This window comes from Nuphar pumila, chromosome 2 (assembly GCF_984573655.1).
Source record: "Nuphar pumila chromosome 2, dmNupPumi1.hap1.1, whole genome shotgun sequence".
NCBI classification, from domain to species: domain Eukaryota; kingdom Viridiplantae; phylum Streptophyta; class Magnoliopsida; order Nymphaeales; family Nymphaeaceae; genus Nuphar; species Nuphar pumila.
Window position 1 is genome coordinate 99262723 of NC_143250.1, and position 11474 is coordinate 99274196.

Genomic DNA, 11474 nt, shown 5'->3' on the forward strand with positions numbered 1-11474 from the left:
TATTTATATATGATGTCATTCAATCACAAGAACAATGATGCATTCATTGATAACTTAATATTTTCATGTGCAAAACCATTCATTTGAAGCATGTTTGAAGCATTGATAACTTATCATTCATTTTCATGTGCAAACTCATTCATAACATGATACATTCATTTGAAGCATGTTTTCATGATATAATTTCACATAAAAGGCATAATCAAATTGAAAATAACTGCATGCAAGCATGGATACAGTTACATCAAACATTGCAATACATTCAAATCAATCATATCAAAACAATGTTAAACATGTATCTGCAGCAAACGCACTCCAATATCCCGCTAACTACTACCATGACTAGCATGGAATCCGAACTCCAAAAATAAGAGCACTTCTATTTTCATACATTAAAATCATACTCAGCATGATCTCCAAACTCTATCAAAGCAGTCCTAAATATCCACAACTAAGTGAGTGTGTCAACAGAAAATTGTTGCACTCAAGAAATTAAAAACCTGTGATGCGCTTGCATCACTTACTTACCATAGGTATTTACTCGATTTGCATGCTATTGCCTTTGCATTTTTTTTATTTTTTTTTTGTATTTCATTTTTAGCCGCATGTGATGCTTAGCAATAAGCATCACGCAATTAGCTCAGCTACGCACCTGCAAAGCACAGTTATATACGACCAATAAAAAAAAAGGGAGGGGGGGGGGGGGCAGGGACCAAAGGCCCTTATGGCTCTTGAAAAGGAGGCGGCAGGGGCCGATGGCCCCTGCCGGACCAAGACAAAAAAAGAAGAATAATAAGGCGACAACGTAGAGGGAGAGAGGGAGCGTGGACGACGATGAGAGGGAGTGCGAACAGGGGGCTCCAGCGAGGAGAGGGAGCACGAACGAGGGGCTTCAGCAAGGAGAGGGAGCACAGACGGGGGGCTTCGGTGACTAAGGAGGCTCGAGAGGGAGAGAAACCAAGGGGGGGGGGGGAGGGGTTAGGTGACTGGACGGGGTCAATCGCCCAACGAGGAGGCACCAGTGGAGTTGCCGAAAAAGGGGTGGTGGTGGTCAGACAGGAGGATCAGCGAAGATGGGAGGGTTAGGATTCGATTTGGGGAAAATCAGAGAGAGAGGAGAGAGAATGTCGTGGCTTAAACGGGCTTATATCGAAAAATAACGATGGATTAGCGATGGAAATATTCCATCGCAAACTTCGTCGCTAAGTAGCGACTTTTGTAGCAACAAAAAACTTATGTCGATAATCCGTCGCTACGTTCCGATGGAGTTTGACACGGAAGTTTTTCCGTCTCTAATTAGAGACAGAGTATGAGACAGAATATTTCTGTCGTTAAATCCGCAGTAAATTTCAATTTTAGCGATGACTACTTTTCTCTCGCTAAGCCATCACAACTTTGTGATGGAAATAATCTGTCACTAATTAACATTTTTCTTGTAGTGGGTGGTTCACCTCCCATTTATGGTTTTAGAGAGTTTTCAACCACTTTGCCTGAGGGTGGTGTTGTAACACAGCTGTTGTTATTGGTATACCTAGAAAGTGAGATCAGTGGATGTTAATTTTTCTGGTGTCTGAACATTAGATGCTAATTTTTAATATTCTGATGGATGATGTTGATTCCTAATATCGATCGAGGAACAAATGTGAAACCCGACAATATAATACAAATTGTGTGTAAGCTGCCACTGGGAACCTAACTGAGACTTCGAAAACTGATGTGCTTGTTTTGTGTTTCTGCGAGTTTTAATGAAAAGTGAAATTAAACTTGTGTGTGTTTAATAAGGACATGCATGCAAAATAGAACTCCGATAATAACTTAATAAATTGTTCATGCATGTGTATTGAATCATGCATATTTATTGTTCTGTATTAGTTCATGCATTCTTACTCTGTTTCATGTGAAAATTTGCTATTTCATGATAACTGTTTTTAAATGCTTAAATGGTAAGCGGTTTATGAGATTGTTGTTGTTATATCTCCTCTGAATACTTGAATGAATTTGATTTATATTCTTTCTTGCCTATTTAGATTTTTAGAGAAATTCATATAAAAAATCATTGATTCTTATCCAGTATTTTGAATGTTTTTCTCAAGACCTTGAGCTCAGTTATAGGGATGACTGTCACAGGGAGCCTGCGAGATCGCGTGACTAGTTTTGATATTTTCTTGACAGTATGGCTCTAGATTTTATTCTTTATTTTTGTTCTATGACATTTATTTATTTTTATTAATAAAGTTGGTTGTTAATTGATTGGTTCAATGTAAAGATCACTTAGTGGTTTGAAAGTTATTAAGTTTGTAAGGCCCCGAATCCTTGGGTGTTGGTTTTCACAATTGTTTTAAAAAAAATATTCACTTTTCATTGGGATGAGTTGGGGTCGTTACAATCATAGTAATGGATGACCGGGGGGCAAACTCCTAAGGGCCAATGGCAACAGAGGATAGTGAAGGCCCTCAACTACGTTTGGGCCTCAAGTCATAAAGCCTGGCAAATGTAGTGGAAGGGGGCAGAAGAGAGGAGTTGATTCCAATTAAAGTTATCAGGGTTAATTCTCCCAACGAAACCTCGAGGATCACCATACCTGGGAGACTTTATGAACAATTGCTAGAACCGCTCAGATGGACAGTCATAGCTGGGTTTCCGGGAGGTTTAGCATATCGTTACCTGTCATATCGGGTGATGTTTGAAGCCCTGACTACGCAATGGCTACAGATGTCAGAGCTTTCTTTCTCGTCTTTGAAGGGCAGTTTGTTCCTGATATCTATTGAAAATGAAGACGATCACAAAACCATCAATCGCAAAGGAGCATGGTGGGTTGCGGGGAAATGGAGATCAGGAGTCCCGATCAAACTAGAAATCAATACTACAATTCCCATTTGGATTCAACCTATTGCTGAAGCTCTGGTCAAAAGACGTTTTCAACTACTTCAAAAACTTGTTCCAAAAAAACTGTCTCCAACTCTATTGGAACAATGAGAGATGAGGAGCCGAGGGTTAGAACAGAAGAGAATGATCAGCTGACTGCAGAGGTGACCTGAGAGGAGATCAAATGAGCAGTTTTTGAGCTTGATACTAGTAGTGCTCCAGGCCCAAATGGATTTTTGAGGTTTTTATTTCAAAAGTACTGTAGAATTGTAGTTTGAGATGTCATTATGGCAATCAGGAATTTCTTTTACACTAGCAAGATCCGAAGTGAATCAACTGCACTCACATATCACTTATTCTAAATGTGGAAGGAGCGAACCGGCTGAATCAATTTCAGCCAATCAGTTTATGCAACTTGGTATACAAGATAATATCCAAGATTGTGGTTAATAAAATGAGTGGTATTCTGGACCGTATCACCAATCCAAATCAACAAGCCTTCCTCAAAAGCAGAAGTATTCATCAAAGCATCCTTATAGTAAACTCAATGATCACCAGCAAAAAGAAGGGGGTGATATTTAAAACCGATCTAGCTAAGGCTTATGGGATTTTCTTGAGGAAACCCTCCATTATTTTGGGTTTGCCAATTCTGGGGAAGTAAGTGCATCGAACAGGCTCCTTATTTATTTCTGCTGGTTATGGAATGTCTCACGAGGCATCAAAACCAATCAGTGGTCAGAGGATGCATAACTCCTATATCGGTAAGAGAATTTCGATGGAATCATTCATTTTATGCAAATGATGCTCTTTTTTGTTCGTGATCACAAGCAATCAATTATGAATATCCTGGATAACATGGAGTTATTTGAAAAGGCAACAGGGCTGCAAATAAATAAAGAAAAATCTATATTCATTAAATGAAATCTTCCCCTGAGAAGGGCAGCAACAGTCTCAAAAAGGAGTGGGTGGCATGTGAAAGACCTTCCCATCACCTACCTTGGTATCCTTATGTTCAAAGGAAGACTGAAAACAGTTCTGTGTGAGCTTCTACTTAACAAATTTAAGGCAAGATTAGATGCCTACATTGGGCAACCGTTATCGATGAAACCAGATTGGTTCTTATAAAATCGATATTTCAATCATTTCTTTTATACTGGATGGACTCATTCCTCCTTCCTGCTAACATCACCAAAACCATAGCGAACATTACCTGCTCCTTTCTTTGGCAGGGTACAAAAGGTCGCCAATATACACACATGATGAGTTGGGAAAAGATATGTAAACCCCATGACGAGGAGGGCTAGGCATCCAAAATGTGAAAGAGATTAACACCACTTGTCTAGCAAAACTTGCTTGTAAAGTGGCTCAGCATCAGCAATCTCCATGGGTACAACTAATCCAAAACAAGTACACTGATTTGGAATCTGAGTATGTCTACTGTGAATCATACGGATGGATGGGTTAAGTATATTATTGTTGTTATCCTTGATCAAGTCATATGGGAGGTTGGAAATGGAGACAAAGTGGAATTTTGGTTCGACCCATGGTGCCCTCAAGGTCCTCTTATCAACCTACTTCCCCAAAACACTCGAGTCCTGGATGAGGTGAAACTAAGAGTGAACAATCAGATAGAAACCAGGCATTCCAGACAAACTGTTGTGGCTGCACTCAAAAAAGTTTTCCATAAAACCAGCCTGGGAGGCAACCATGACACAGAGCCAGAAAAACCAGATCTACAGGTTCATATGGGTCAGAAAGGCCTTCCCAAGGGCTGCCCTAACCCTGAGATGGGCTATAGAAGACAGACTGTTGACACAAGAGCGACTTCGCAGAAATGGACATTAATTCCCAAGTCGTTGTGAGCTGTGTGAGAGAGCGAATGAGGATGCAAGCCACTTATTCTTTAATTCCCAATTGTTACAGAACTTAGGAAAAGTCATCCTCCATGTTTGGAATCAGATGGAAACTGTTTGGAGATATGGCACAAGACATAAGGACATGATTCTTATCAAAATTTGAGGACAAGATCACGAGATGGAGCTGAGAACGAGCCTTTCAGGTCATAATCAGGGTAATCTGGAGGTTAAGGAACCAACACATATTCCGCAACAGGAGGATGAGCTCCAGTCAGTTTCAAATCTACTTGGTAAGAGAACAAGTTCTGAGGGTGCATCAAACTAGGGAGGACGAAGTTGCCACCGGATGGAGACGCATGTCTCACTGGTTTCCACCAGAGCCTCGCTGGATGCTGATACATATATGTGGGATATACCAGGAGAAGTGGGGATATATACATGTTCACGATCTGGACCCACACATGCCATGCAGGATGTTTCTCAAAAGATGGCTCCTTGTTAGAAAAGGATTGGAGCGGATGGCCAGACACTCTTACTCTCATGGAGCCGTGTTCGAAGGTGTTAATTGAATCAGGAAGGACCGACTTGGTAATCTGCATTACAAAATTTCTCGAAGGGAGATCTCAGGGCCTGAAAATTCCACTAGGTGAAAACAATTTTGTATAGTTTTGATAGAATTTTTGTACAAAAATCTAACAATACCTCAAATCAAATTGCCTTTAGCCTAGCTAAATTAGCAAAACGGATACACATAAACCATGGAAGAACCACCCCCCTTGGTTCCCAACAAGGGAGGAGGAGGTGTAATGAATTGTAACATATTTTTTTATATAAGAATGAATTCTGGTCGGGGTCTGCCTAAACCCAGCTTGCCTTTCCAAAAAATAAATTATATGTTGTTTCCTGTCAGGTTGTCATCAAGAGGAAAGCAAATGGCACGGATAAGGCCACAGTCCCAACTGGCCCGGCTCACCCACTTGCTGTTGGGCCCTCCCTAAACTCATTTCAGTTTTCAAAACCAACCCCACATATAACTAACATATACTGTACCTATTTTCCATGAATGGCGTCAAGATCTCCCTATCCTTGTAAGTACATAAAAAACCTAAGGGCATGATCTGAAGCAGGGGGTTTCTGGTTTCTGCAAAAATGCATGAATCTCTAAGCTTTTTCGCCGACCTCACCATGGCTACACAAACTCATGAATGCATTTCATTGCTGAAAAGGGGCCACAGAATCAATGAGACCACCCTTTTTTTTCAGGAAATCATTCTTGTCGGGTGTGTGTGGTCCGACTTCATTTCCGCAGGACCACACAGATTGCAGCATGGAGAGTCATTCTGCGGCACACAAACACACCCTAGGCCATGTTTGTTTTACCCATTTGATACATGAAAATGAGTGGTTTATATATGAAAACCCTTATTTTCGTACGCAGATGAAACAAACATTTGGGCCAGCTGACCCTGCATTTGATAGGAAAATCCATTCGCATCAACCCACTCCCCCCTGGATGGATTTACATATGTAAATTCTCTCACGTGGGATGGCATTCCCATGATGGGATATCTTTTTCATGGGAGTCTTTCCTTATCGATGGGATGAGACAAACAAAGCCTCAAGGAAAAAAAAAGAAGGTTAAGAACTTAAGTGTGAAGGATGCGGACATGTGAACCATATATATATATATAAATATATATATATATATATATATAGAGAGAGAGAGAGAGAGAGAGAGAGAAGATGGGCTGGGTATTTGGAGTATGGAGTGTCCTTTAACCCATATTCAAGGGGGGTGCGAAAGCAACGTGATGGACTTTGAAAACTGAGTGGCCCAGATTAAAAAAAGTGAGCCACCATTCAATAAAACAAGGACTGGATCATTAAAAGCAGCCCTCCCACTTGCACCCCAACTTGCAAAAGAGTCATTCAACACACCTTCCAACTTGCCTTTCTTCTGTCACAAGTCCCTTCGTTATATATTAGAGAGATCTAGAATGTGGCATTGTCAAGTTATATATGGTGGTGAATTGATGGAACGATGGTTAAATGCACCATTGAAATTTAGAAAGCCAACTATAGATGCACTCTTAGGCATGGTGGGTCAGCCGAAGACGTGCTTGCATCACCATCTACTTTTGGGTTTTTTAACCCCAACCCCCCCACACACACCTTTGTATGGGGTCAGAAGATCTTAGCCATTTCTCCAGTCTGTATTCTTTTCCCCATTTGTTTCGTATAGAAAGAAAAAGAAACCTCATCCATCCAATCAAAAGAAAATTCAAAGTCATGATCAAACGATTCCCTTGTTCAAGGCTTTAGCATCTCATCGATCAAACCTTGTATATTTATTATTTATAAATTATTTAATAAAAAATATGTTTATAGTCATGTATTTTTAAGCGTGAAAAATTGATGGCTCACAATGCAGTTAGCCCCGTTGATTTTTAGCACTTTCAAAAACACATCTAAACATTGAAAATTCACAATCCAAAATATGTCGCTCACTAAATGAATGATAACAATTTAATACATAAAGTCTGATCGATGAAAAACTCAATCGATAGAGAAAGGAATCCTGTTGATTATCATCGGTTGGAGAGTTCTCCATATATATATATATATATATATATATATATATATATATATATATATATATATATATATATATATAGAGAGAGAGAGAGAGAGAGAGAGAGAGAGAGAGAGTAATGTGCTCCTTAGGCCCTCTTTTCTAGTTAGGTCTCGTTAGGCCTAATTTTTCTTACATTTAACACCATAGATGTAATCTATAAGTTTTGTTTAATAGGAACCGGCTTTTCAATTGCCAAAATCTCTTTTGTATACAAGTTCTTGTGATGATCCAAAAATCTCAATTGCTATAAAGGCATTAAATTTTTTTGGCTCATAAGAATATATTTTTTCATCAAAAAAACATGATACAATAGTCAATTGCTACTGAATTTCGCTTTATAAACACATCTAATGGTCCAAATCTATCAAAAAACATTTCAAACTATAGGACCTAATGAAAAAAGTGGCTTAATTAATATGTTCAGTTATATATATATATATATATATATATATATATATACTGAACATATTAGGTCCCATTTCTTGTTCTGCTCCATAGGTTTTAAGTGTTTTATGATAGATTTGAACTAGTAGATGTGTTTAGCATGCTCGATTTATTGGGGATTGACACTTGGATCATGTATTTCAATGATAAAATATGTTTTTATGAGCCGAAAAAAATTGGTATCTTCATAGCCATTGATTTTGGATCACTGAAAAAAACTATATATGTCAGATTCTTCTAAAGCGGGTTCCCACTAAACAAAACCTATAGATCACATCTGGAAGTGAGAAAAAAACTTAAAACCATGATTTTTGAAGGGGCCTAACGAGACCTAATAAAAAAGAGGCCTTGGGTGATATTTTGTTGGTTTTTCGGAACTCTGACAGTATAAATGTGATCTATATGCTTGGTTTTATAGAAAAAAGAGGCCTTGTTTTTATAGAAAACACTTATACGGCTTACAATTTTCATAAATTTTTGAAGGTCCAACTACCATTTTTCCTTACAAAATGCATCGTCTAAGTGTGGTTTCTAGTAAAATCACTGAACGCATCGATGAGTCAGAATTTTTAAAAAAAAATACAAAATCTATTAACATGTTTCATTTAGACCGTGTCATGCTCAATTTGTTGGTCTCTATCCCCACACACGTGCGCGCGCGCACACACACACACATATATATATATATATATATATATATATATAGCCAAATTATGTCAGAAAACGCTAGAATGGAGTGTCAGTGAGGTACACTCAATTTTGTGCGAGTATTTATATAAATATGTAACTCGGTAGGTAAAATTATAGAGAAGTGAATTCCAAGAAAATTTACCGCAATATGAAAAGGCAAAGATCCAGCCCCATTTTGGTGGGTTTTACTTTCATGCACACAGCAGCGAGACATGTGCCTCGTACCATATAAAACCAACATATGTTGATGTTGGCCACCACTTATACATACAAATAATCAAGAATATACATACATAGTTTCATAATGCAAATGTGATTCCGTATGCCGTACACATATGTGTATAACCATTGGGGGTGTCAACCGGACAGGTTTTGGTTCAGATCCAGGTGAAACCAGAATTGGATCAGATGTTGTTTTGGGTATGGTATCGGGTCGGGACCCGGGCCTTTTATAAGAAAAACCATATCCAAACCAAGAACTACATGAACCGGACCCGATCCATGCCCAGTAAAGTAACATTTTTTTATCATTTTTAAATTGAAAATTGTGGGTCTTAATTGGAACTCAGGTCAGGTCCGGGTCTGATATAAAATTTCACAAACTATACCGGGGTTAATCGGACCTTAGAGTCCGGATCAGGGTCTTAATCGGGTATTCTTATTTGTCACGATACCCAGACCCTATAGGGTTTGGTCCCGGTCGGGTCCGGGCCCGTTGACACCCCTAACCATTAACCAACAGAGTTGCAGATGAATTCCAATACGTATATGCTTGAATGAAAAATCGAAAGAGAGATAGATCTATGTAGTATGTACTATGCATGTATGTTGTCAATCATACATCATACATCGCATGGTTAGGCACATCAAAATAGAGAAATGGAACGGGAAAAAAGAAAAATGAAGAATTGAAATTATTCATGAACAAGCCATTGTTGGATTGGAAGGAATGCAAAAAGCCAACAAGAAAAGAAAAATCCCAACAAAATATGAGAGAAGAAAAATCCCTCAAATATGTTCACAACCAACAATCTGAAAAGATGATTTCTTGATTTCAAAGATTGTAAAAAGAGGGGAACACGATATTCCTGTAAATTGTAATGGGAAAGAGGGTTTATTTCTTCTTCTTTTTTGCTAGAAAGCACAAATCAAGAACGGCATCGATTGGTGAGATTTTCCGCGATGTTGGCGAGCGATTGAAGGTTGCATCTGACGATGGTGTCGACGAAGACGCAGGTGTCTTCCCTGGTGTTGCCGGAGGGGACGTCAACGACGTAGGACTCGACGACGACGGTGCCGGATCCGGCGGGGTCGTTGTCGCCGGCGGAGGGGATGGGGTGGAGGGAAGTGACGGAGCGGTAGTTGGAGAGGCGGTGGTCGCCGCCGACGACGCTGAAGCTGATGATGTGGCGGTCGTCGTCGAGGATCTCGAGGCACTCGGTGGAGGAGGAAGCGGGGAGGCCAGAGACGACGCGGACCTCGCGGAGGCTGCCAACGACGTTGGCGTCGCCGCTGGTGAGGGAGCAGCTGTGGATGAAATGCTTGTAGGCCTGTGGCTCCTCGAACCGCCGGACGACCGACCAAACGACGTCGACGGGGGCCCTGATGGCCTGGACCACGGTGGAGCAGCACTGCTTGGGGGACACCTCGTGGGAGTGGTAACGAGAGAGGGCGTCCGAAAGGAAAGATGGTGGTTGTTGTTGTTCACTGCTGGTGGTGGTTGGGTGGTGGTGGTGCCAAATGTGGGGGGAGGTGGTGGGGAAATGGGTTTGTTTATGGCACATCTTTTCTCTCTTTCTCTGTTTTCTCTCTATTGGGTTGAGAGAGAATGGAGGTAGGGGAGAGGTTTCTCGACTCTTTGTCGGTAAGAGAGAGAGAGATTGATTTGAGAAATGATGGTAGGGAGAGGGAAGAGTGGTATTTATATATTCTGCACAAAGTGTTTATTGGTATTTATTGAAAAAAATTAATGGGTGTGATGGTCAGATATGATATGAGGTAAGGAACGAGTTCCACTGTCTGCCTTTTTATTATTAAATTAAAAGAAACGCAGTAAATTATCAGTTATTTACAAGAACGGTTCAATATTTGAGTTATTACATTTAACTGGGTTAGACTTGGCGGGTTTGTATCGGGTACTTGATCCGAACTGAACCCAACTACCCACATATGAGTAGAAGTGTCAATGGGTCGGGTTTGGTTCGGACTCAGGTGAAACAAGATCTGATCCTGATTTTGGCATAGGGTTTGGACCCAGATCTAATAAAACTCACCCTAAGAAAAACCATACCAGGACCCGATAAGAACTACATGAACCAGACCGGGGTCATACCCGGTAAAACAATATTTTTTATCATTTTTACATTGAAAATTAAAGGTCTTAATCGGAACTCAGTTGGGGCATGGGTATGATATAAAATTTCACAAACTATACCAAAGTCTATGTATTAATCGAATCTTTGGGTTTGAACCCGGGTCTTCTTATTTTTTACCATACCCGAACCTTATAGGCTTGGGTCCCGGTGTCAACCTGTAGAGTTAGGTTTGGGTTATGATTTTTGTTGGATATCTTATATGACCAAACTTTACATGAGTATTTTATATATATATTTTTAGTGAAAATAAGCTTCTTGACTTATATGGATTTGGGTTCGAGATTTCATTTTCTTAACCCATCAAAACCCATATCTATATACTAGTTATTTGGCTGGGGTTTGGGTACTCTATTGTGGGTCAAGTACCCAACCCATTTGATAGCCCTATTAGCTTAAATAAATTATTTTCAAACAGCCGCCTTTAGTATAAAATGACATTTTTGTTCTTTTTTAAGTTAAACAACTCATCTTAAATCATCTTATGACCTTTTGATAAACAAATCAACAAAAAAGTGATTTTAGTCACTTTTGTTTTATAAACAAAAGTCAATACCTGATTTTAAGACCAAGTGTATCTTTGAAATAAAAATTACAAAAGTAAGTAGCTAA

General features: G+C 39.6%; 1 pseudogene; it reads right to left on the bottom strand.

Annotated features, from left to right (window-relative positions):
- Positions 1–9412: 9412 nt before the first annotated feature.
- LOC149846361 (abscisic acid receptor PYL4 pseudogene) lies at positions 9413–10348 on the bottom strand (annotated as a pseudogene).
- Positions 10349–11474: the final 1126 nt, after the last annotated feature.